Here is a 26,491-nt window from a genome sequence, read left to right as displayed (position 1 = left end):
ATGGTGCTAAATGATACATAAATAAACAATTAAATATTAAATAAAATAATATCCAATTTAACTTTTAATGTTCGGTTCGAGTTCGATAAAATATTTGAAGAGTTCGGTTCGATTCGGGTTCGATTAAAAGTGTGTAGGTTCGGATCTGTTCGAGTTCGTTAATTTAAAGAAAAGTTCGGTTCGGGTTCGGTTCGACCTTAAATATTATGGTTCGTAACATCTCTAGTTTTAAATATATAATCAGTAACTATACTTTGTGATATTGTTTGTTATTATGTATTACATTTTCAGCACAACTGAGCCTGTCAACTTAACATGTGCTAATCGCTTTATAATATCAAATTGCATGTATTTATATAATATTTAAAAAATATATATATTAGATCCAGGTTTGTTATTTCGTATATGGAATTTAACAAAAACAAGTTAGAAAAATAAGTAGTTGTAGTTTATGTTCAGGAAATTAGGGTACAGATAAAATAAGTTTTAAAAATTAATGAAGGATCTTGTAATGTTTTATGTTCTACAAATTAATTTTAAAAAAATCATAAAATATTTAAAGCTTTAAGAAAAATTATTCATACACAAAAGTAATTTCTACGAAAATAAAATTTGATAAGAATGTCTATGGTAATAATATATCCCTATAACGCTAAAACATAGTACTCTAATATTTCACGCAATTATACCAGATATGACTGTTATCTATTATATGAATGATTTAAATTCTGAACTAAATAATAACGATTGTGTATTTTACGACTTAAATGCTAAACCATATAAATATGTACATCCTGATGATTTATTTCACGCTAACCGTTTAAATATAATACAATAATGAATTATGTATAGTACCTTTAATAATTTGTATAATAGTATACTAATAAGTAACTAACGAACGAAATTCTCTCTTCTCTTTGTCCCTTAAAAATGTGCTTACAATTATTATTATGCACGTACTAAGTACTAAGTAGTACTATCCAATAAGGTGGAGAGTGGTAACTAAAACAAAAGAAAATCGTACATCGTTATGTATTTTTTACCTCTTCGAATAGGTATATATTAGAAAATGCACTTCTATCATACAATATATAATATTATACGGTTGTGTGAAATTTACCGTTGAAGAACGTAAACACACACACGCGCATTCGTTGATGAACAATTCAAAAATATGAACATTTATATAATACTATTATACCTTGTAAACCAATCGATCATCTGATAGAGGTACATGTCACTTGGGATGGTTATTATAATATTATGTACGATGCGCAACAACGCCGCAAGTACAAATAAGGGACGATAATATAACAGGTATACCAAGTGTTTTGCCGAGTCACCGTGATATATGGTTGTTGTGAATAATGCAATTTTTATTTACTTACCATACATTATTATTATATTACATTATATTATATTAATAATAATAATTATTAATTATTGCATTATATTATATTACATTATTATATTACCATACACTGTATCAACTGATTAACCACAGCGTAACCAGTGTTGAAAAGCAATTTCGATATTCAACCGCCTATAATCAACTTTAAATTATATACCATTGGTATTTCAACGTGTACGCCGTTTGGAAAACGTAATAATGGTCGAATAATATGTGGGGCCTACAACATTGGAATCGACAGAACGGAAATTAAACCGTCAAATTGACTTAGGTTGCTTGTGTATCAAATAGATCGTCGATGAAAGCGAATTAGGTACTCGCGCGCGGTTAATCGTTGAAATTTTGGTGGAGGATTGACCGACGACGTTTATTTAATCTATATTAGACCCTTCATTATTGTGCAATATTACGTCCCTGTGGTGTCATTAAAGACGACTGGAACAGAATAAATTCCTAATCAACCATTTATTAGAAAACGTTAAATCACTTAAATCCGATTAAACGCATCGACACATCGGACATATTTGTGAATCTCTGAAAACGAGGGTGATCTATACCTCCAAGCCGAACACACGATTAATATATATAATAAATTAAACGTGGTTCGAAAAATTGATCACTCTTCCAAAAAGGCCATGTATTTCGTCAAAATATAGTCCAACTATAGTTTATAAATTAATCTATATTTTTATTATATTCAACGTTATTTTTAATTCAGTGTACAGTTTAGTTAAAATATTCAAAAATAAATTTCGTCGATGTCGTCGATATTATATCATCCACCGCAATACAACCTTTACCCAAAAACAAGCAGTAAAAATGCGTGTTTGTATGAATAATCGACGATGTTTTAGCATATAATTGTTATAATGGAAATTATGCATTAAACTTGAATTATTTGATTTATATTTTTTTATTATATTATTTTATTTTATTTAATATATTATAATTATTAAAACCTATCTTATGCACTTCGATCACATAGCTGTGTAATTTGTCAGCCATTGAATTATTGAACCGATTACCCTATTCGTTAAATGGATATAAAACAATCACACTAAACTAAATTCCCCTAATAATAATATTTAATAAAGGCTTACGAAATTATTAAAATATTATAATAAGACCATATGATTTTATAATGGGTAGTAAATGTAAATATCTAACATTTATAATAACTCTTAGATATTTATGATTATTGAAACATATGTATTTCTGCCTCTATATGTATGTACAAATAGACATGTCTATATAATAATATTTTATATGAAGTCTGAATTACCTATAACGAACGTAAGAACAAATTTTTGGCTAATCTAAAGACCTGATATTAAAACATATCAAAATGAATTAGATTTCGAATAAAAATATATTTTTTTTAATAACCGATGTTGTAATTATAGGTACTTATTTGAATTTATTATGACATGTTAAATCTTTTAAAGTAAGTTTGATAAGGTTTAAAAAAAAAAAAGAAAAAAAAAAGAAAAAAAAAGAAGGTAAATTTATAAATGTTCTGCTCTACTAAACACCTAATGTGTTTAGAGAGTCACTATAATGAATGAGTTTAATTTGAATTAAATGATATAAAATCATTGTATACAATATACGAAAACGATTTTGACCAAAGAAATCCTTTCAGCCTTTCAGGTTGTACATAAATATTACTAAGTATATTATTTGATGATATTGTTGTGATAAGAGTAATTGATTTTACTAATAGGTATTATTACTATAATTTATTAAAATTACATTTCAAAATGTCACTGTGGTTATATTTTATAGTCACAGCAACCCTTCATAAACTTCGTGTAAAAAAGGTAAGTAAAAAAAAAAAATATAATTTATTTACTAGTCGAATTTAATGAACAAAATAATAAAATGTCAAAGGACTATTAAAATATAACTTATAATTATTTTAAAAGTATCAATATTTATATTTCTATATTTTCTATATTTCCTCGTCAAGTAAATAAAATATTGAAACAAAATAAGTTTAGTAAATTCAATACACTTAGCATTTATTCATGATATCACATCTTTATAAATTATAAACATCTGAGTTTCAACTTAACGAAGTTCTTCAAGATTGTAAATTATTTTGTTGACATAATACAGGCTAACATATACCGTCTTCTTTTAGAATCGTTTATCGATTCCATTATTTCACACTGAGATCAAATATAACTCATTAATATTATTGTGACCAACCAAATGATGATATTAACTATTGTTTGAAAAATATAGTTTAAGTCTATTTTATAAACTTCTAAAAACGTACTTCTATACATATTATATTTATGTAAATAATTACGAGTAATTTTATTTCAATGTTTTAAAAACAAAATCATGACGTTGTTTTTATGCATTATTTTCAGGTAAACACACAGTTAACTTTTAATTTTATTGTTATTTCAACAAATACTTTTGATTAAACATTATTATTACACTATAGATTTATTAAACTGGTTCACAATAATTGTTTCTTCTTTTATTTATATGTATATCATTCGACTGATTTGACCTAAATTTTAATATTTTCGTAATGGACAATTAGACAAATGACCGATAGTACCGTACGAGTTACCTAGGTAATACCTAATATAATAGGTACGCATAATATTATGTCTTTACAGTGTATAGCTTATTAACAATGTTGATATTATATATGTTACGGGCAAAGTGAAAAATTCGGACAATGTATATAATGCCCGGGCATTGTATACAGTGACCGGGCATTGTATACAGTGACCGGGTATTGTATACAATGTCCGAGGTATATTGGGCAATGTAAATTGTTAAGTATTTATACAAAATAATCTGCATAATATATTATGTTTAATCATCAAATGATAAATTAGCTTAAATTATACATTTAAAATATTGTGAAGTACGTTTTATTCTAACAATTACCTACATAATTAATAATCATTATAAATGCTACCTAGGTACGTCTATTCTCTAATTAAACACACTATATAATCAATAATTATCATATATATCATAATTTATTTATTTTTATATTATTATTATTTTTATTTATTTCAAATAATTTTAATTTTTTTTTTACTAATTCTTCTACCTATTTATTACTGCATAATATAATAATATATTATGTTTTATCAAATCATTTTTATATACCATTTTTTTTCTTATAAAGTATGAATAGTTATATGCTACAACGTCCATCCTTTGGTTAAACACTAATGACATTTTGTGAATGCACTATACATCCCGATAGTGCTTAAACAAACATTTATTTATTTTCTACATTTTATTTCAAATGGAAAAATTTAATGCAAAATTGAATATTGTGTTAAATGAAAAAAATGTGAATAATTATGTGTATTTAACCAAATTAAAACACGACAAATTAATAAGTTAGAAGTTAGAATAAAACGTACTTCACAATATTTTAAATGTATAATTTAAGCTAATTTATCATTTGATGATTAAACATAATATATTATGCAGATTATTTTGTATAAATACTTAACAATTTACATTGCCCAATATACCTCGGACATTGTATACAATGCCCGGTCACTGTATACAATGCCCGGGCATTGTATACATTGTCCGAATTTTCCACTTTGCCCGTAACATATATATATATTTTTTTTTGTATTAACAACGATGATTGTGAACGGCTAATAAGAAAAAAGAAATGCTACAACACTATAACTTTACCTCAGATTTATTCATTCATCATTTCATTGTAGATATGATTTGATATGAAAATGAATTTACCCTCTTTGCACTTATATATGGTTTATAATTAAATTACTCAATACCATAATGACAAAATATTTCAATTATTGTACTATCAGATGAAGGATGTAGAAGCAACCAATATAATTAAAATAACTGAACATTTGAATGTGGTAATATGAAAACATAGTTTTTATAGTTTATTTAATACAGCAATATATAAGTTATAAATACATAGTATGTACAGTACCTACTACGTGATAGATATTCTAAAAAATTGTTAGTCGATGTAAAACGAATTTAAACTTAACTTAGCTGAAAGAAAGCATGTCTTCAGAATATTATAATATGTGTGGAAAATCTAGTGCCTGATTCAATACTTAGTAAACTGAAAAGTCTATGAAATAAATGAATTAGGTAAATTAAATAAATGGAGTTTTTGAAGTTATTTAATACATAATGTTTATAGTGCAGACACATATTTATAATTTATTTATGTTGTACCTACTTAAAACTGTAGTATACATTGTTTATACACAATTTTTGTTAATAGTGGCCTTTTCGCAAAAATAAATAAATAATTAATTAAAAGAAAATATGCAAGAACTTTAAAAAGGACAAGTAATGTAATAAAAAAAAAAAATTACATTGTAATGAACATGATAATAAATTAATCATTCATCACCTGAATCATCTGAGCTCTCTGAATCATATGAAAAATCTGAATCTAACTATTTGTAATCAAAATTACTATCGGAACCTCACATCTATATAAAAAAACACCTATTAATGTATTATTAAGTTAATGATGTATCAATAAAAATAATAATAAAATATTTAATAACTTAATAATATATGGTTGCACTCTACGACTCGCGTAAGCTAACAGGAGAGATACTTTATCCATTTATAATAGTTATAGGTACGCTGAATTAAAATATTCGATCACATAGCTAGGCAACGTGTCGTCCTCGGAGGCGTAATTATAGGGGGAATAGATCTCCCCATAAACCGTATTTATATATTATTGACTTTTACTTACAAATATTTTTAATTCAAATTTAAAATTTATAAATTATTAAAAAAATAAAAACGAAATCAATTTGTGCTAGTTGTATCTTGTATTAGTGAAAAATTAGTTTATTACTCGGTAAGCAATAAGCATAATTTTAAAATAAACAGTTATTCAATTTTCATCTTTATCTTATTGATTTATAAACAAGGGGTGTCCTGTCGTACATTGTATCTAATTAGTAGTATAGAGAACTTTTAGAATTTGCATAATTTCTTTGCATAGCCACAAAAATAGTAGAGTACAAATAAATACGTTTAATGCTTTCACAAAGCTAGTTTTGAAATTTTATTTTGCATATAAATGGACATTTTGGGTTTTTTTTTTAGTTTTTAGAGCATTCCATTTTATACTTTTAGATGCATATTTTAAATAAATTATGATTTTATCAATATTTTTTCGTCAACGTCCAAAATAACTTTGAATTTAAAATTAGTTTAAATATTTGTCATAATACGAGTTTAATACTCGTATAAACTATATTAATTATAGTTGTTGACTTTTCCCAGTCGCATGTTTTTTCTAGAAATAGTAGAAATACGTATTGAGAGTTGCTTAATAGATTGATTGACGGGTTATTTGAGTGGTAGTTATTAAATTTATCTGTACACCAATAAAATGAACCTAAATAATACAATACTTATTGTAACGTGTAAGCTGTACTCAAAATTTAAGTACAATTAATTGATTAAAATAATTGGTATCTACTGAAAAAATATTGATTTTTTTTCAAAAACAATAATTTATAATGCATATTTTGTATATTTAAGTGCATATTTGGTGATTTTTTAGTGCTACAAGTACTCTGACCTACTAATTAATAATCACACCACATAGTACAGACACAGAGATATGAGATAGTAAATACTCCAATGATGGGTAAAACCGCAATTCCAAAAATTCCAAAAATATAACCTAATGGTAAAAATGTAACTTCAAGATTAACAATAATATTGGTATGAAAAATAGTGAATAACACGAACTCGTGCTGTCAGACAGTACCTGCATTGGTTTTTGCGACCCGTTTACACGCTAAACAGTATACAGTACACATTGTCACTTAGTGACGAGAAATAAATCTTTTTTCTATGCACATTTCGCAATAAAAAGTAATTTATTGTTATAATTTTATATTTTTCTAATTTAAAAACCAAAATGGATAAAAAACAAAAGAAAATCAACTACTAATAATTTTTAAGCGAAGAGATAACTTATATAGCCATATCAAACACTTGAATTTTACTATTTTAGGTGTTTATTTTTGATATATGACTAAAAACTATCATCTGAATAACCATTAATCAATACAAAGTAAGTTTAACTTAATTCAGTTTAATGCAAGCGTAGATTCAGAAAAAAACATAATGTAGGTACCTGATGAATCAATCGTCATTGTCATTGTCATTATCGGGATCAGAATCCGAATCAGACTCATCCAGTATAATTACCCTCCTAATATTAAATAACGGCGTTTCCCCACCATTGAACGGTAATTCTATGCGTGGTTCATCTTTCAATGGAACTTTAGTATCATCCAAATTTCCAGAATTACACATCTACAATTAAAAAATAAATAAAAATTCTTCCTTTTATTGTATGAAGTTTTCAAAATATTAATAAACCAATCCAACTTAATAATATTATTATAGGTTAGGTCATTAATCATAAAAGTTGTATAAAATATGAGAATAATAATATGTAACAATTGAAAATGTCATTGATATGAATGAAATATATTAGAACGTTCCGGAAAAGGTACTTTGCTTTAGAAAATGTCTCGAGTGGCCATTATGGTAAATGTTCATTAAAATATAAGTCACTGTTAGTATAGAAGTGTTAAGTTCAAATTCAATGATAAATCATTGCACATACCCAAAGAAAACGATTCAGAATGGAGACGGTCTTTCTGTCTATATGTCTAAGAATATTTTGTTATTATTCATTGTTCTATAATTTAAAGTAATTCTGTAGATCGAACTAACTTTTGATTACAACAAATCGTAAATATCATATAGTAAAAATAATTATTTTAAATAATAATAACATACATATAAGTCAGTCTACAGAACAATAATATAGGTTCAATGTATAAATATCCCAAAATTAATCTAAATACTTTGAAAACGCCATTGCGGAAAATTCCTACAAATACGTAATTTTAAATTGTTATTTTTCGTTTCAATAACAAGTTTTATCATTATTTGAATTCAAAAATAATGTCTTTAAAAACAATTTTTTATATATCTAATATACCGCAGGCCCGGCAGAAGGCACAGGAAATACAGGCTTATGCCCGGGACGGCATTATGTAAGAGGCGGTATTTCTTCGGTAGTAAGCAGGGTCATATTTAGGGTAATATGTTAATACTTAAACTACAAAAAAAGGGGCAGAAAATTTTGATTTTGCCTGTGTATACATTTTGTCTAGAGCCGGCCCTTCTAATACGAAAATAGTAGCTATATTAGTTTGATCTTTAAGTTCCCGTAACAATATAAGAATTAACAGAATTATGTTTAAATGTTCTGCCTTAGTTACTAAAATTGAAAAGTTTGCTAATTTATAACAAAAAAGTAATTAAAGAATCTCGTGTTGATAATTTTATTATTATGGAAATTAATGTATATACGTAATCTAACCTATACTCACGAGGGATAATATAACCATAATACCATATTGTTATTATAATAATTACCTTAATGATTTCGACGGGATGCAATTTAAACGGTTTTTGAATGCTGGTTCTTGAGTATTTACTCTTAAAATGAACAGCGTGAATCAGCAATGAAGGCCGCCAGACAACTTCTGTAACAACGATGTAAGGGGATAACAGACCTGAAAAATCAGTTCCTTAAATTGAAAAGTGTGTGTTAACTGTTAACAATAAAAAATAATTTTAAAATGTGATGTTTGAAAACTTTTCCCGAAATGACAAAAATAAACATATGATTAGTGTATTAATACGAATAACAATAGTTTTAAAACATTATACATAATCACGGAGAATAATATTATAATTAACAGTAGTAATAAAAAGTCCATAATACTTTTATGTATACCTAATAATTACCGTTATGATATCAACGTGATGGTATGAAGACGTTTTTGGATACCAAATGTTACAAAATGAACACTGAAAGTGGATAACGTGAGTCAGTACGATGCCAGGACGTTTTGTATACTGACGACGTATAATAATATGATAGCCTGATCCGATCACCTGCTGCAGTGTCGAATGCGGACCGTATTGCGGAAGGCAGACAACCACGTTATACTGTTTACTGCTCGCGTCGGTGGGTAGGCACAATAAATATTTTTGTGCGCCAGCGATACGTGTTTAAAGGAACGCTAGTATTAGTGGTGATAAACGAGAACAGTGTACACTGTACACCTTGGTGGCCTTGGTTTAGAAGATACCGGAGTCATTGTATTATTCGGCTCACCCTGCAACGCTACGTTAAATTTTTTTTTCAACACCAACAATTATTGCTCTGATTGCACTGCAGTGTAACATTATATCTTAAGTGTCTAAAAAAAGGAGGGTAAGTCGTGGATGTCGCTCTGCTGTACAGTAGGTTACAAGTGGGTCACTGTAATGGATGGAATTAAATTTGAATCCAATGATATTATATCATTGTATACGAAAAACGATTCTGAGCGAAGACGGTTTATCTGTATAGGATATATTATAGATTATTAAAAATTTTCAAATCTTAGATTTAAAAAGGAAATTTTTTATGAATTTCTAGTTTGAAATAATATGCGAATTTTCGTGTTTTTTTACATATGTTGTCAAAATTCAAACTTTGAATGCTTGTAAAAAAAAATTGTGACTTCGCATTTCTTTTATTTTTCAATTGCTATTGTAAAAATATGATAGGAGCTATGTATTAAATTTTCAAATCTTAGATATAAAAGGAACATTTTTTAAGAATTTCTAGCATAAAATAATTTATGAATTTTCATGATTTTTACATAATATGTTATCAAAATTCAAACTTTGAATGCTTATAAAAAAAAATTGTGACCATGAATTTATTTTATTTTTCAACTGCTATTGATAAAATGTATTAGAAGACTTGTATTAAAATGTCAAGCTTTTCTACCGAACAAATAAATTTTTATCGATATTTATAGAAAAAAAACTAAAAAAGTTGAAAAATTAAAATGTCAGTAAACAGCTCAAAACAAATCTAAATATTTTGAAAATGTTATCAAATATAGAAAATGTCTATATAAGCATTCAGTGAAAATTTCAAGTATCTGCGGTCATTTGTTTTAGACTTACGCCAAAATAAGAAAATCACTAAATGTGAAATCCAGCGGAAATCCAATGTAAAAATTTAAATTTCAAATGCTCATAAAAATTTAATTTGAATATCCAGTGGACTTTTTATTTGTGATAAAGATTGAAAAACTTGTAAGGAATCTTGTATTAAATTTTCAAATCTTAGATTTAAAAAGAAAATTTTTTATGAATTTCTAGCTTAAAATAATTTGTGAATTTTCGTGATTTTTACATAATATGTTGTAAAAATTCAAACTTTGAATGCTTATAAAAAAAAATTGTGACTATGTATTCCTTTTATTTTGCAACTGCTATTGTAAAAATATGTTAGGAGCTTTGTATTAAATTTTCAAATCTTAGAATTAAAAAGGAAAACTTTTATGAATTTCTATCTAAGATAATTTGAACATTGCCGTAATTTTTACGTATTTAGTCAAAATTTGTACTTTAAATGCTTATAAAAAAAAAATTGTGACTACGCATTTCTTTTATTTTTCAATTTTTATTGTAAAAATATATTATGAGCCTTGTATTAAATTTTCAAATCTTAGATATAAAAGGATATTTTTTTATGAATTTCTAGCATAAAATAATCTACGAATTTTCGTGATTTTTACATAATATGTTGTAAAAATTCAAACTTTGAATGCTTATAAAAAAAAATTGTGACTATGTATTCCTTTTATCTTTCAATTACTATTGTAAAAATATATTATGAGCCTTGTATTAAATTTTCAAATCTTAGATATAAAAGGAAATTTTTTTATGAATTTCTAGCATAAAATAATTTCTGAATTTTCGTGATTTTTACGTATTTTGTCAAAATTCAAACTTTGAATGCTTATTAAAATGAATTGTGACTATGAATTTATTTTATTTTTCAACTGCTATTGTAACAATATGTTAAGAGCCTTTTATTAATTTTTCAAGCTTTTCTGCCTAACAAATAAATTTTTATCAATATTAATTTAAAAAAAACTAATAATGATCGAAAATTTAAAATGCCCATGAATAGTTCAACTTAAGTCAAAAATTTTTGAAAATTACATGGTGGATAGAATATACTTATATAAACATTCGGTGAAAATTTCATGTATCTATGGTCATTTGTTTTAAAATTACATCAAAAACCAAAATCGATTTTGTCGAAAAATTAGTGTGCGTAAAATTTCACATTTTTCCCTTAATTTTTAGTTTGTTTTTCTCGATTATTTAGAAAAGTATTAAGAATATTTAACTTTTGACCCCCCCAAAGTACCAACTAGATTCACTTTCTGATCGAACGAGGTGCTGAAGTCAAAAATCGAAGCACTTTTACTGCCCCAAAACTTGATGACAGACACACAAAAAAAAAAACACACATCATGGTAAAATCAATACATTCATCGCTCCGCTCAGAATCTAAAACAAAATTATTATTTGCGTTATTACCGAATACAATATTGATATATTATATTAAAATAGAATGTCACAACATTATTAATTGTATTATTATCAATCTAGTTGAATAACGTAAAATGTATACAATATAACTACTAACTAGTACATAAGAAAATCAAATCGTTGGCTTTATTGTTACACTGAATGGTCCTATTACAAAAACTTAAAGTTAATAACTTTAACAGTGTATGTACGTTAAATTTTTATCGATATCTCAATTATTCTTCCACGTTTAACATATTTTTTTTTAATCATAATATTTTACATATTATGCCCTTATTACTTGCATAAGAATAAAAAATTCAACGTCCTATCACAGCAATAGTTAAAAACTTGTAGTTGAATATTAATGTAGTTCACTCTAACATTAAATTTAAAACTAACGACAAATATTTTGAACGCAAACATCGTTTTAAACATTTAACAGAGATAAATATTATTATTATTATTACCAATAATTTGTTTTTGGATATCAATATAATTATTATAATTTTGTAGTACAATAATAATAATAATAATTGTTTAGACATTAATGCATTGGTTTTACAATGCTATGTGGTTTTTTGTGTGTGAATACGTTTTATATGGTGAATTTTAGTAGCTCATTATGATATTATTGATATTAAAATTAGGCAAAACTTAATAATATGTAATATCCATAGATTTAGTTAGGTTAGGTTAGAAACATTTAATAATAAAGTTTCAAAAACAAAAACAAAATATTAAAATAATTTATTTTACTATTAGGCATTAGTACTATAGTAGTTTGAATTAATTCTTGATTTTAAAAACGATCGTACATATTATATTAAATAAAATGATATACTTTAAAAATTACTAATACCCATGAATAATATTTTTAAGTTAAATCGAAATAACTAAAATCAATGTTTTTCATTTGAATATCTAATTTCGAAGGGCAGACTTGTGAGAAAATCGAAACAAAATCAAAAAATATTAAACTAATAATTAAATTAAATTTTAAATAAAACTGTTTGTCTATCAATATGAGCTACGCAAATATTTAGAAGGTTTTCAATATCCAAAAAAATATGCAAGAAACCTGGCTTACTTAGAAATAATAAAAATAAACATCCATTTAAAATTATAATATTATGATTAGTTATCTATAATACCAAATAAAGTAATCAACATGAGTGTAAAAATTTACAAGCATACGGACACACTTCTATTGGAATGCCGAACTTCACGCGTGTGTAGTACTTATTATTCATACGTCAGAAGGCCAAAATATACAGTTCGTTTGTTTGTTTTATTATGTATTGTACCTACATACCTACAAGCTACAACTATTATCATTATAATCATATTGTTCATATCAACAGAGCTGTAAAATTAATAATTTGTATATTTTTTCAATCTTTTCTTTTAAACAAATATAGTTCAACACAAAGTATTATTTTTATGCTTTGTTTTTAATATTTGTAAACTCGGTCCGACTTTTTTTTCAGTTAACAATATATGACATGTAAACTCGGCCAGCATAAAAATAATTTGATCAGATCTTCTCATATCTAATTATTAATTTAATATCTTACAATTTTTTCGAGATCCATTTAACATAACTACGCAGAGGATACCCTAAGGAAGCGATTATTTTCGGTATGCTTTAAAAAAATGTCGTTATATTTTTGTTTTCATACTATTAAAAAAGTATGCAAATTCATTAAAGCAGAATTTAGCTATATAAATGTATATGAAATATACAGTTATTATGTGTGTAGGTACGTTTTATTATAATATTTTATTGGTGAAAATTATCAGATCATCGATCTTTTTTATTACCTAACCGTAATTTACGGACCACGTTTTGGAATTGGTGAATTGGATCCCAAATGACTTTTTATCGGTTAATTGAATCTCGGAAAAAATTTTTGTCGATCCAACCAATTTTTTAATATCTATGATAATATATTGCATAGTGTTTATTAGAAGTCTAATGTTATAATTATAGTATAAATAATGGCTACGTACAGGTATAAATTAGGTTTGAAACTGTGACTTAAAACAGGATACCATTTTTACTCGAATTTACAACAAAAAATGTTTTGCATTAATTTTGTAATCAATGATGATCCAAACATGACCTCTCGCAATTCTCATGTGACGATACGGTAGGTTCTATAGTTATTCGTATCAACAATAATTCAGTTGTTTTTCACCTCCCTAATGAAATTCTAATGTAAACGTTGTCGCGTCTTCCAGTATATTTATCTATTATTAATAATTATTATACACATAATAATATAAAACCAGGGTATGGAATTGGATTACAGACCACTGAATAAATATTATGGTATTATTTTTGTGTATAATGCACGTATATACATTATATTATATTAATGCTAATACTAACCATGAGAAAAAAATTTAATTATAAAACATTCGAGTTTGTCGAAATTAGGAATTTTTGTAAATTTTGTAAACTTAATTCCGATGATTTTATTATTATGTCGTAATAATATGAGTTAAGAATAAATACATAAATATTGAATAAAACCATTTTCAAGCTTTAGCTATTATATTATTAAAAATTGTATGTAGGTACCTATACATTTTTAACCCTATAATATAATTTCAATATTTTTCTGACATTTTAACTTCAAATGATTAAAATAATCGTGATTTCGTATTTTCAATATTGTTAAATTTTTATAAAAAGTATAATAATAATTTATGAAAAATCTTACTATTAGTATTTTTTTACGAAATTAAAACTCAAAAATATTGGATTATATATATTTATATTTATAAATTTATAGATAATATCAATATTGATTATTATGAAATATTTTTTGTAGAACAATTTTTAATAAGTTAAGACGTTACAATATTTCGATTAAAATTAAAGATTCATAACACGAATGTCACGAATGTATAATGATTATGGTTTATTTAGATTTAAAAACACTTAACATTACAATATTACATGGTATAAAGTTTTTTTTATAGCTATATCGTTAAAACTATACTGTATATGTTGTATGTTTATTTCAATTATACTAAATATAAGTAGGTACCTACCTATTTAAAAAGGCCTAGCTTGAGAAAATTAATGATCAGATTTTATACCAGTTTAAAAATAGGTACAACTTACTGTATAAGTTAACTACTGTCATTGGAGCTTATAGTTATCAAAAATAAAACCTAAAATAATAAGATATAAATGATTTTTTAGGTTATACTACATTTTCGTACAGAATCAAATCATGTGAGTATTTACATAACAGTCTAGGAGATAAAATTATAAAGACTATTAAACAAATAATAATGCACATTGAACTTAAGTTTTTTTGATTAACTATGTCTGACAAATCATGTTGAAATAAGTATTTAAATAACTTACTATATTCATTCTAGTAAAAAAATATTAATTGTTTTATCAAATGTCAAAAATTAAAAGACAACTATATAATTGTCAAGGTTACATAACTCAAATAGATCGACAGCATTTTTTGTTCAAACATTTCATGTACCTATAATATTTATCCTATGATTGGCAACGAAATAATATATAAATAAATAATATACTGTCATTATAAGTCATAATATCGGCAAAGTCCTAATTCAACAAATTTTCATTAAGTATCTATTGTTATATTTTTATTATGAAATAATACGAAATTTTGTATTAACCTTTTTCCTACAATATAATATTTATAATTATTTACCTATATTAGAAATTGAAAAAAAACCGAGGTTAAGAAGTAAGGCAATAATAATAATACTTTAATGGCACGTTCATTTTAATTAAATATAAATAATTTTATAAATTATACAAAACAATATCATCTAAATTGAAAATTATTATACAATAAATAAAATGAATTGTTTGCTCAAAAATTGTAGTATGTTAGGTTAAAAATGTTAATATTTTAACCATCTTTAAGAGATTTTTACCTCAATTTATTATTATTATTTAATATTCACAGTAGTATGATTCGAATTGATTTAATATATAACAACGAAGTTAAGTACCTAATAAATATCCGTAAACGAGCTAACTTAAATTTTCTATACTCTTATAAAATGCCATGAAATATGAATGTAAGTTTAACATTTGATTTGTACTAACAAATTTAAATTTAAAATTGGAGTGTTGTTTCTTCTTTAAAATTGTCTTTTTATATATATATAAAAAAATACATACAATTAATCATTGTAAATCTAATACATTCATCACTCCGGTGAGAATCTTAATATACGATACACTGAAAGATTCTGACGATACGCATGAATGTATGATACATACCTATTAATGTTCATATTATATTATGAATTACCTGTATATATAATATTATTTTTCTGAATTTAAATCTTTTACCAAAATACTTTACTAAAATTAATAATATATCACTTAAAATATGACGAAACAAAGAAAAAATTATTTTAATATAATATTACGTGCATTAAATGCAGTTATTAATGCATATCTACGAATATATAATAACTCGAGAACTATGGATGGTATTCTTATTCCTCGATCAGTGTATATAATATTTTTACATGCTAGAATCTAGTTATAAATCTTGTACCTGGTAGAGGCACCTAGCCACCATTTTATTTTTCAACTGCCTATCTGAAAATGTATTTTGAACTAGAATATTTTAGAATTACACGACTAAATAAACTATATCAAAATTAAAATTAAATAATTAAATATAATATATAGGCTCCTATTTAACTTCCCTGAAGAAATGTATAAACTATAAATCTGAGTATGTCAGTGCGGTTTATATTGTGTGCATTCTTTACACCATAAGTATAGTGCATTTTCGTGTACCAGTCGGTCTAAAATATAATGCCTGGCAAAACAATTATTTAACGCATCGTATTTAGATATCCTAAATTCCTAACCGACATTTACCTGTTGTTCGAACGCGCGCAGTGTCCCGGCAGTCTGCTGAAAACAGCTCGAGGGGTAGATTATCGATCAGCCGGGTGAGAGGGCATTATTTATTAAATACATGTATATGCCTGTACACAGTGTACACCGATTAAAAGAGGGTTCGTTTTCGGGGAAGCGACGGGTGACCGGTTTTTTTTTTTTTTTTTTAATGACATTTTTACGATCGGCGCCGATCGAACAATGTCTATCCGATAGATTTAAGATAATATAATTTATAACTTGTCTCCTTTCAGGTTATATGACGCCCAAACCATTACACTTCCACCGGTTCCACGAATTTTTTGTGATTTTAATTCCACCTTTTTGTATCTATAGAAACCAATATGTGTAATAATATGTTTTGTACACTCCTATACATAATGCTTTTTAGTTATTATATTTATATAATATACTTACCTGTAACGTCTTCGTTTGAAAGAAAGAAAAAGGTGTGTTTGCTATTATGTGTGTTGTTTAAAAAAAATGTAAAATTATTATTATTGTTATATCTTTTTTCAAACTATTATGTCTTACTGACATACATGAATAATTTATTCTAATCTATAAAATACTTTAACCGTTAGACAGACCTTTGATATTATTGTTATCTAGACTGAATTTGGTTAACGTTAAGGCCCATCGTTATGAGTCACCAACCACAAATATTACAAACAACCTAATTAGCATGGAAAACATAATATGATAAAACATCGACTGATAATCCATAATTAATGTATAGAATGTGGCCCCTCAGATTTTATGATCGAATTTTATGAGTATAATATAAAACATGAAAAAATATTTCTACAATAATTGTTAAAATATTGTGTATTTCTTAAATAAAAATATTCTATTAATTTCAGCAGAAGCTTCATTTCAACTTTCTTGAATGAATGCTAAAATGTAGACAAGCCAAAAAAAATTTCAGAACCTTTTAGAATCGTATCTTCTAGATTACCTATTAGCAATTTCAAAATATTTTTTTATATATTATCTACAATATTTGCGTATAACAATTAACAACATAAATAAGTAAATGAAAACTTTTTCATACGATGATATTATAGTCATGGTTTTAGATCTACTATACTACAGCTCATTTAAAATATTACGTGCTGGTATTTGAGCTAAATTATTTGTAGATCACATAAAAATTTACAATTCACTATACAATGTTATAGAAAGTACCTAACCTTATACTCAAAATGTATAGTTTGTTCATTACACTGATTTATTTATTTATCTTGACATGTTCGCATGGTTAATAATTGAACCATAATTAATTCCGACATATCAGGAATGTTTCTTATTTGGTTAGTTATTAATTTAAAAGATTTTACTCACTAAATATTGTGTGGCTAAAGATACTATATGGCTAAGATGCGAAAATTTAGTAAGAAAATTCTAAACCAAATAATTTTTGTTTTTCGGTGTTACAACTGATTTATTTGTAAAATATTCTGTAGAGTAAATAAATTGTTAATTTTTTTTTAAACTCATTTTAATGTCTCTATTTAAATAACATTTGTTGTAAATGGCAATATTAAATACTTATATCTTTGTTTTTTTTTAAAAATATTTTTGATACTCACTAGCATGCATTTACTTTGAATAGAATCACGGTTGTAAAATCTAGAGTAAGAATGTTAGATAATTATTTTTTTTTTACCAAAAATTTAAAAATGTAATACTTATAAGTATTTTAATCAATTATCCTTAAAAGGTTTTTTTTTTTCACAAGTTATATACAATCTGTATCATTAATACAATAAGAATATTTGCTAAGATTACATTTTCAGAAAAAAATTATAATTTGATAAAAGTTTAATCTGACATAGAACTATATACATTTTTTATGAGCGGTCGACCTTTAGATTTAGTGACATTGAATTCACGCACGGGAAATAAACGATTTATGCTCAGACGATTTTTGTTGTTAATTATTATTCTTAAATGTAATCATAATAATAAATATTTAGTACTGATCAAAGTTTATCGGAGATAAACGCGGTTTGCTTAGTTTTTAATTTTAATTAATGCATCGCTGTAATCTTCCGACTATTAGTATTACAACAATAAGCGCATAATTGTATAGCTGTATTATAACGCGCCCAACATTAATTTCAGACAGTAATAAAAAAAAAACAATAAAGTTTTAAAGATTCCATTCCTATAACACCAGAATAAAAAAAAAATATATTTTTAATACATACACTTATTAAACTAAATTAGTTCCGCTGAAATAATAATCTATACATAAAAAGGTATTCCAAATACCTGAAATACTGCGTAGTCACTGATGGTTGTAACTCAAAAACTGCGCAACATACGAACTTGAAATTTGGAATAGAGGTTTTACTCATATTTTCAGTGCGTGTGCAATAGAAAAGAATTTCCAAAAATGTTCCATTTTAGTGGAATAATTAACAATTATAATATTATTCATTGCCAATACGTATTGTGCTGCACGGCACGGGCTCATGGGAGCCGGTGGGTTTCCAGCTACCTGCAACCTATTCTTTTTGTCTGAAGGTGAACAATAAGAATTGTTCCGAGAAGTTTATTGATAAAAATTATCTCATGCATCTCGCGTATACCAATATATACTTAATAGAATATTATACTCCTATTATATAATAATCGTTGAACGATAAAATGCACCAATATACCTACATACAAATTAATAAAGAAGAAAAATTGTTTATTTGATTGGTTTAATCTCTGGAACTATTAAACTGATTTTAAGATGTTTTTACCATCAGAATTCAAAAAGCTACTAAGTCCCATGAATCTATAGGCTATATTATATCTTTATTAATTTCCCTTAATTTTTTTATGTAAATTTCAGAAATAATAATAATATTAAATATATTTTTATAATTTAGTATGGAAGAATAATAAAAAAGCAATTTGTTATTAGGCAGCAATTTTTAAAATTGTTTCACTTATACAAGCTAAAAATCCGATAAAATAATATTATTGAATATACTTTTAGTCCTGTATTTTAAATGACTGTGTTAAAATTCTTAAATGTAGATTAAGATAAGGTAAATCCACTGGAAGTTTGATCATGGCTAGCCTGGTATAAACGACAAATTAACCAAAAATTTTGAATCGTATAGAGTCGGTATTTTTAACGGGCAACGAAGTGCCCGGGAATCAGCTAGTAACGCATATATAAAGCATGAAAATATCTATTTATTTTATACTATCTTATCCTATATAGTATATTGTACCAATAATTATACAGTACAATTTCCTTTAACGGACACCTCCAAATAGCGGACATTTTTTCAGGAACTGGGACATTTTCATTACCTTTGTACAGGAAATCCCCTAAATACCGTACACTTTTAAAGCAATATCATTTTTATTTTGTCAATTTTTATCGTAAATATAGAATAATCATGGAATACCTTAATAAATATCTATCTATCTATATTATAGTTTTAAGTTTATCTTATCTGTTTATTATCGGTTAAAATTACGGTGAAATTATTCAATGATGATTGTTTATAGGATCGATCATACTGCTAAAATACTACAGGACCAGGGAACGGTGTACGTCCTAATATTTTTTGTGCGATACAATTTTTTAAACTAGTACACTATTTTGCAATATAACTTCGGCGTAATCTCAAGACTGATGACAAAAGAGGACGAACTCTGTCCCGAATCGGACACCTAATTATTCTAGAACTTTACATGTACGAGTTTATATCATTTTATACCGTACCGGAACGGTAAACTTAATTCCATGGCATCAATATCAAAAATAAATACATAAAAACTATTTGTAGACAATTTTTAAACTTTGAATTCATCAAAATATAGATCGTTAAAAAGCAACACTTTCGTCTTTAGATAAACAGCCCGAATACAATATAATTGTATTATATTGTAAATCTTACAAGGCAACAATAATAAAACCAAAATATTATGTGTTTATGCGATCAAAAACACGATGGATGAGAAACCAAATGTCAGTCATTAACACTTTGATAGTTTAGAAAAATATACGGATATTATAATCATTATAATTATCATTTTTATTATAACCAATTAAATATTTTGATAATATTTATAATATGAAAAATAGGAAAATTACAAAATCATGATTATATTCGGTTAATATTTCGTTTTCTAGCTATTTTATTACTAAAAATGTAACAGTTAATATTAATGATAATAATGATTTACTTGTATTGTAAATTCCGGCTTTACAGATTTTTTCAATGCAATTTCTGAGTGCATGACAAAGGAATGTATATCAAACAAGCGTTATGTAGAATTCACTGTTTAGATAAACAATTGCGATGAATATTCAAATACAACTTGTAACTAATTCTTTAACGTATTTAACTATTTTTATATTATCAGTGTGGATGACGGCAATAATACAAACAATGATGTTAACAATTTGAATTATGTACCGCTACAGTGAATGAATACCATATTCATTGCGTACAAACGGTTTTTGGGAACCCAATAGCGGGCACGTCATTTTATCGGAACACATGGGTCAGAAAAATGACCTTAAAATTTTAAAACTATTCGATGACAAAAACTCATTGTTCAGATGCACATTTTTTTTTTTAATTTTAAGCTAAAAATATTTGTATTATTTGTATTATTATAAAACCAAACAATTTTTTTAATATTTTATAAAAGTATTTTAACCATTGTACTTACATACTTTTTACATTAGATCTATCGAAATCAAAAAGTATTGTATTTTTTTTCCCCCAACTAATCATGGACCATAAAAATATTTTTCCTATATCCTCAACAAGTCTGAAGGCTTTATATTTTTTTGAATCTTTTTTTCATAAATGTTTGTAACATTTTTTTTTAATATTATGTATTATATATTAAAAAAAGTTTCATCATGACTCATCCATCTAGACTATGATTATAGCATCATACTATTCATACTTAAATAATTAAGATTGCTTGTATAAAACTGACTTATCAATTTTGACAAAATGCATCAAGATAAACGTTACCACTCGATTTTAATGCAACACGCCTTTAATGGAGGGTTAAGATATAAGTCATCATAGTAGTCATCAGTATTCGATAACAATATAGTAATGACACGTCTCAATAGTCAACTAAATTCATAAATGAGTCACAATTGACTTCACTTGCAACTGTGCTATATGGTTATTGTAATACAAGCAGATGATAGTAAAAGTAATAAAATAATATTTTTTTAGTGTTGTCACATGTATAGAATTTGTCATCCAATATTTACACTCTTATTTAAACTATAGGCAATAACTTTTTTATGCTTATCAAAACGTTTTTATACAATATTATATGATCCGTTTTAAAATAACTGCATGTAAAAGGTAATGTCACTTTTATTATAATTTAAAATTATTATTAAATGTTCGCCTTACTTGATGCTTAAATGTTTTTAACTTAACTTTTATTAAGTACCTATATGATAATCTGATAATTCAAGATAATATATGTACATTTTGGTTGCTGTTGGAATTTTTATTAGATTTTACTGACTGTGTTGATATCCAAACTTATTGAAAACAACTGATAAGAAATTAATATAACTTTGGAAAATATTTTGTTAAAAAAGTGACTTTTACATCTGGATCAATATTATACACTGCATCATAATCAGAACTGATGATGTAGTTAACTGTCGTTATAATACATTTTATAATATGTGGATATAATCATAGTACCTAGCTATACCTACCATATAAAGAATTTAAAATTTAAGTGTCGTGTTATACCTATAAGGCTATAGACACCTAGATCAACTTTTAAATTAATAATTTATTTATATAATATATTTAATATAGTACCTAAGCAAAATATTATAATTTAAAAACGTACACGATATGAAATAACTCTTAATATTATTAAGCCAGGACAGGTAGTGTATAATATTCCATTAAATAAAATAAACCCGTTTGTGATTACTGATTAATATAATTAATGAAAAAATAAAATTTAAATTTAAATTAATGATAAAAATATTTAGAAATTGTTGTAAATTATAAAATAAGTAGAAGGTTTATATATATTTTATTATGTACTGATTTTGATGTAAAATACGAATACTAGTCAAGTGAACACGCACATAATGATTCGCGGATAGGACTGTTCGATTATTAATTGGACGTTTTATGTATTATTTCGATTAATCGAAAATTTTATATTCAAACCGATTAATTGATTTTTTTATTATTGATAAATTGATTCCTTAACTTCCACAAAATTTTAAACAAGATTTGCAGGATGACATGTATACCTATAGATGTCTACTTTAATATTACTCTTAGGTAATACATTTCAAATCATTGAACTCAGAAGAGTCAGAACATCATATTAGCACAGATTTAAATATTTAATCTATATTATATGAGAATTTCTCATTGAGAACATTACATATTATTTTAAGGATAATCTGATATTTTGAAATCTGAGTCATAGTTTTTAAAGCTATATAAATATAAATTATAAATTACCTATAATAATTTATGAATACTTTTATAAATTTTGTTGTGTAATAATGTATAAAGTATATTATGATTATAATTCATTATATATGTAACAGCTTTTTATTCCATTAAAGTGTAAAAAATATATTTACTTAGTAGTTACTTCTTAGAACCATAAATAATGCTATTATGGCTGTATGAGGATAATTATTAGACACAGGAAATAGGAATAGGCAACCATAATGTCGGATGGTCCGAGTTCAAAATTTTCAGTTCCTCGTTTTTGTTTATTGAGTTCATTATACTTTGTGGGATTTTATTAGGTGATTCAACAAATTTTTTTGAAAAACTTTTAAAACACATATCACAAGTCACCCTGTATCCAAAATCCACATTCGGACTTAGTGAAAACATTTCACACTAAGCTTCATCTTCGAGTGAAATCGATAATAGTTAATAATAATGAAAATCTAATAATTTTTAATTCAGTAGGTACAATGCACGAAACCGGAATACGAATAATAGAATATTACAAAATATAAGTTATGACTGAATACTGATATTAATATTATTATAGCAATATTATTACTCCTAATAACTAGTACTATGTACGCTAATCGCGGATATTTTCGTTTTTAACTATTTTAAAAATAGGTTTGGTAGGAATATGCCCTACTGCACGTACGTTAATAAATGTTACCTATATATATTTTATTACATTTAACTATTAAGGCAAATAATTATGTTTGGAAACACCATAATCAGTGAACTACATAAATTATATTCTTATTATATTGTTACAAAAAGCTAAATGGGTTCGGTAGAGTTACTTTTGTTCAAAATAAATGTGTGTTATAGAATATTAAACGATAATAATATATAACTACGAACATACGATTCACTTGTTTTAGAAAGCAAACGCTCACTACCGCATTTCAAGTTCGACGAATTAATTATAATAAAATAAAGCAAAAGTGCACATCGTCATAGTTCTCAAAAGCAGATATATATGTATATATATATAAAACGTATGATGTATTTTTATATTATACCTACTGTATAATAACTATTTATAACATCAAAGCCACCGCGTGCCATTTCCCCTTTGTGAAAGTGACGAGGTGAATATTGCTTAAACCGCACCCTCATCGCCACTTGTCAAAAAAACACCCTCTTATATCCACTTTAAAGTCCCGGTGAAAGGAATTTGTTTGAGATTATTTTATACCAAAGTAGGGAATACTATATATATATATATATCTTCGTCATGGTGAGTGTATACTTCTGCTTATATACATGCTAATTAATAATTATCCTTGAACACATCCCCTCATATGATAATATATGAAAAGTTGATGAAAGTTTCAACTTTTAAAATGTTTACTTCTTAAATTACCATTATAAATCTTGGGTAAAGAAAGTTAAATTAATATTTAAGATTTTGTTATTTTGAGTTCAAGCTAACTGGAACATAAATTAGCTTTATATCATACAATCGTATACCATGGACCGTAGTTATTGCTATAAAAAGGAAATCTTATTTAAAAATGTCAACTAAATAAAATAAATAATGATAACGACGTGAACGAACACAACGGAGTTTCACTCTGTATAATACAATACAGTAGCTAAAAATAATCAATATATTTAGAAACTTAGACCAAGCGTATACTCTGAATGGAGGCGTTGTCGTGGGATGATCAGTTTTCGCCCAGAATATTTTATGCGTACACGCGATTCGTTGGCGAATTTTGTTTCACTGGCGGCGCGGTGGGGTGGATGTCAATGCGTCATAGCCCACAGGCGTCGGAGGCGTAGTACATAACATGCCATATATATAAGAGCTTTATACTCGCTATATATAAGTATTAAGTATATTATAACTATCACAGTGTTAAGCAACGATCATAAAGTATATGTACACATGTACTGTATGATGTGTACCTTATTATATGTACAAATTATTATATAAATCAATACTAAATAATATAACGCAATATGGCTGATACGTCATTTTCTATTTCTGCAACCCACTCAGACGCGCGTGGCAAGGAATATTGAAAATATTATGAGGCTTTAATGTTTTTCGATCGGATAAGTAAACAAAAATTAAATGCCATATATTCCGTGATAGTAAAGCCATTAAATCTTATAGGTACTTTTATAGTTACCATTACATAAAAATAAAAATAAAATTTTTCAATATGGATATAAATAATATACAGTAGGGTCTCGATAATCCGAACGAGGTAGGGGAAAGGGGTCGTTCGGATTAGCGATTTGTCCGGATTGTAATTTAAGATATGAAATTTTATTTTTATTTGTATTAATCTTGTAAAAGCTCGTAATTTTAAAAGACAATGAATATATAACAATATTAATATAATTATGAGTACCTATAATAATGAACTTTAATATTTAAAATATCGATTTATTTTTTTTATTTTTTTGTTCATTGATTCCCATTATGAATTGGTATGCCTTGTCTCACATAATTGAAAAATTTTAGTACCGGAAAATATTATTTATAAATACATACATATGTGCATATTGTGGTGATGAGATAATTCTCAAGCCCGTTCGGATTACCACGTCTTTCGGATTAGCCTGTGTTCGGATTATCGAGACCCTACTGTACTTACTTAACAACCGTTTATCAAAATCTCTTAACTTGTATATCATTTGAATATTATAATTATTTAAATAAATATTTTTGTATAATATAGTTCAAATTTAAAATGTCAACAACGTAGATTTATGATCAATCGTGTACAGGGCCGTAGCTGGAACAAATTTTCGGTGGGGGGGAGGGGGTTAAATCAAATAATATTTTCATTTTAAGTAATTAAAAACACTTATTAAAAAAAAAATCAAATTTTACTATGTTAATGCATTATAATTATTTAAAGGTAAATTTATAATTTATATTATATACAATATTATAAATTTAATTTATTAGTTGTAAAATATTTCGAGGGGTTTGAACCCCTAATCCCCCCCACCATATACGACCATGATTGTGTTAGGTAGGTTGTCTATTGAATTTTCATATTATCCTTTGTTACGTCGACAAATTTTCTTAATCACGTCGTAAAAACTGTGTCTTATGTTCAGTTGTGTATCAACCATTGAGAAAAACAACATATCTATATCAATAATAATGTTCATGTGCGTAGTAAGTATACAAGCACT

The 26,491-nt window shown here is 25.9% G+C and overlaps 1 protein-coding gene across 2 annotated transcripts in view; it reads right to left on the bottom strand.

Annotated features, from left to right (window-relative positions):
- Positions 1-26,491, bottom strand: part of LOC149058531 (uncharacterized) — a 61,216-nt gene that overhangs the window by 8,690 nt on the left and 26,035 nt on the right. The window contains exons 3-4 of one of the 2 annotated variants that reach the window (XM_089220150.1): positions 8,888-9,027; positions 7,569-7,750 (exon numbers count right to left, since the gene is read on the bottom strand). The gene's annotated coding sequence lies outside the window, so the exon portion shown is untranslated. The remainder of the gene's footprint in view (positions 1-7,568; positions 7,751-8,887; positions 9,028-26,491) is intronic. The other variant, XM_089220151.1, reaches the window with a different exon arrangement.

The sequence above is a fragment of the Diuraphis noxia genome, unplaced genomic scaffold (assembly GCF_037042655.1).
Source record: "Diuraphis noxia isolate RWA-SAM2 unplaced genomic scaffold, SU_Dnox_SAM2 contig0002, whole genome shotgun sequence".
NCBI lineage: Eukaryota > Metazoa > Arthropoda > Insecta > Hemiptera > Aphididae > Diuraphis > Diuraphis noxia.
This window is presented reverse-complemented; position numbering and strand designations above follow the sequence as displayed.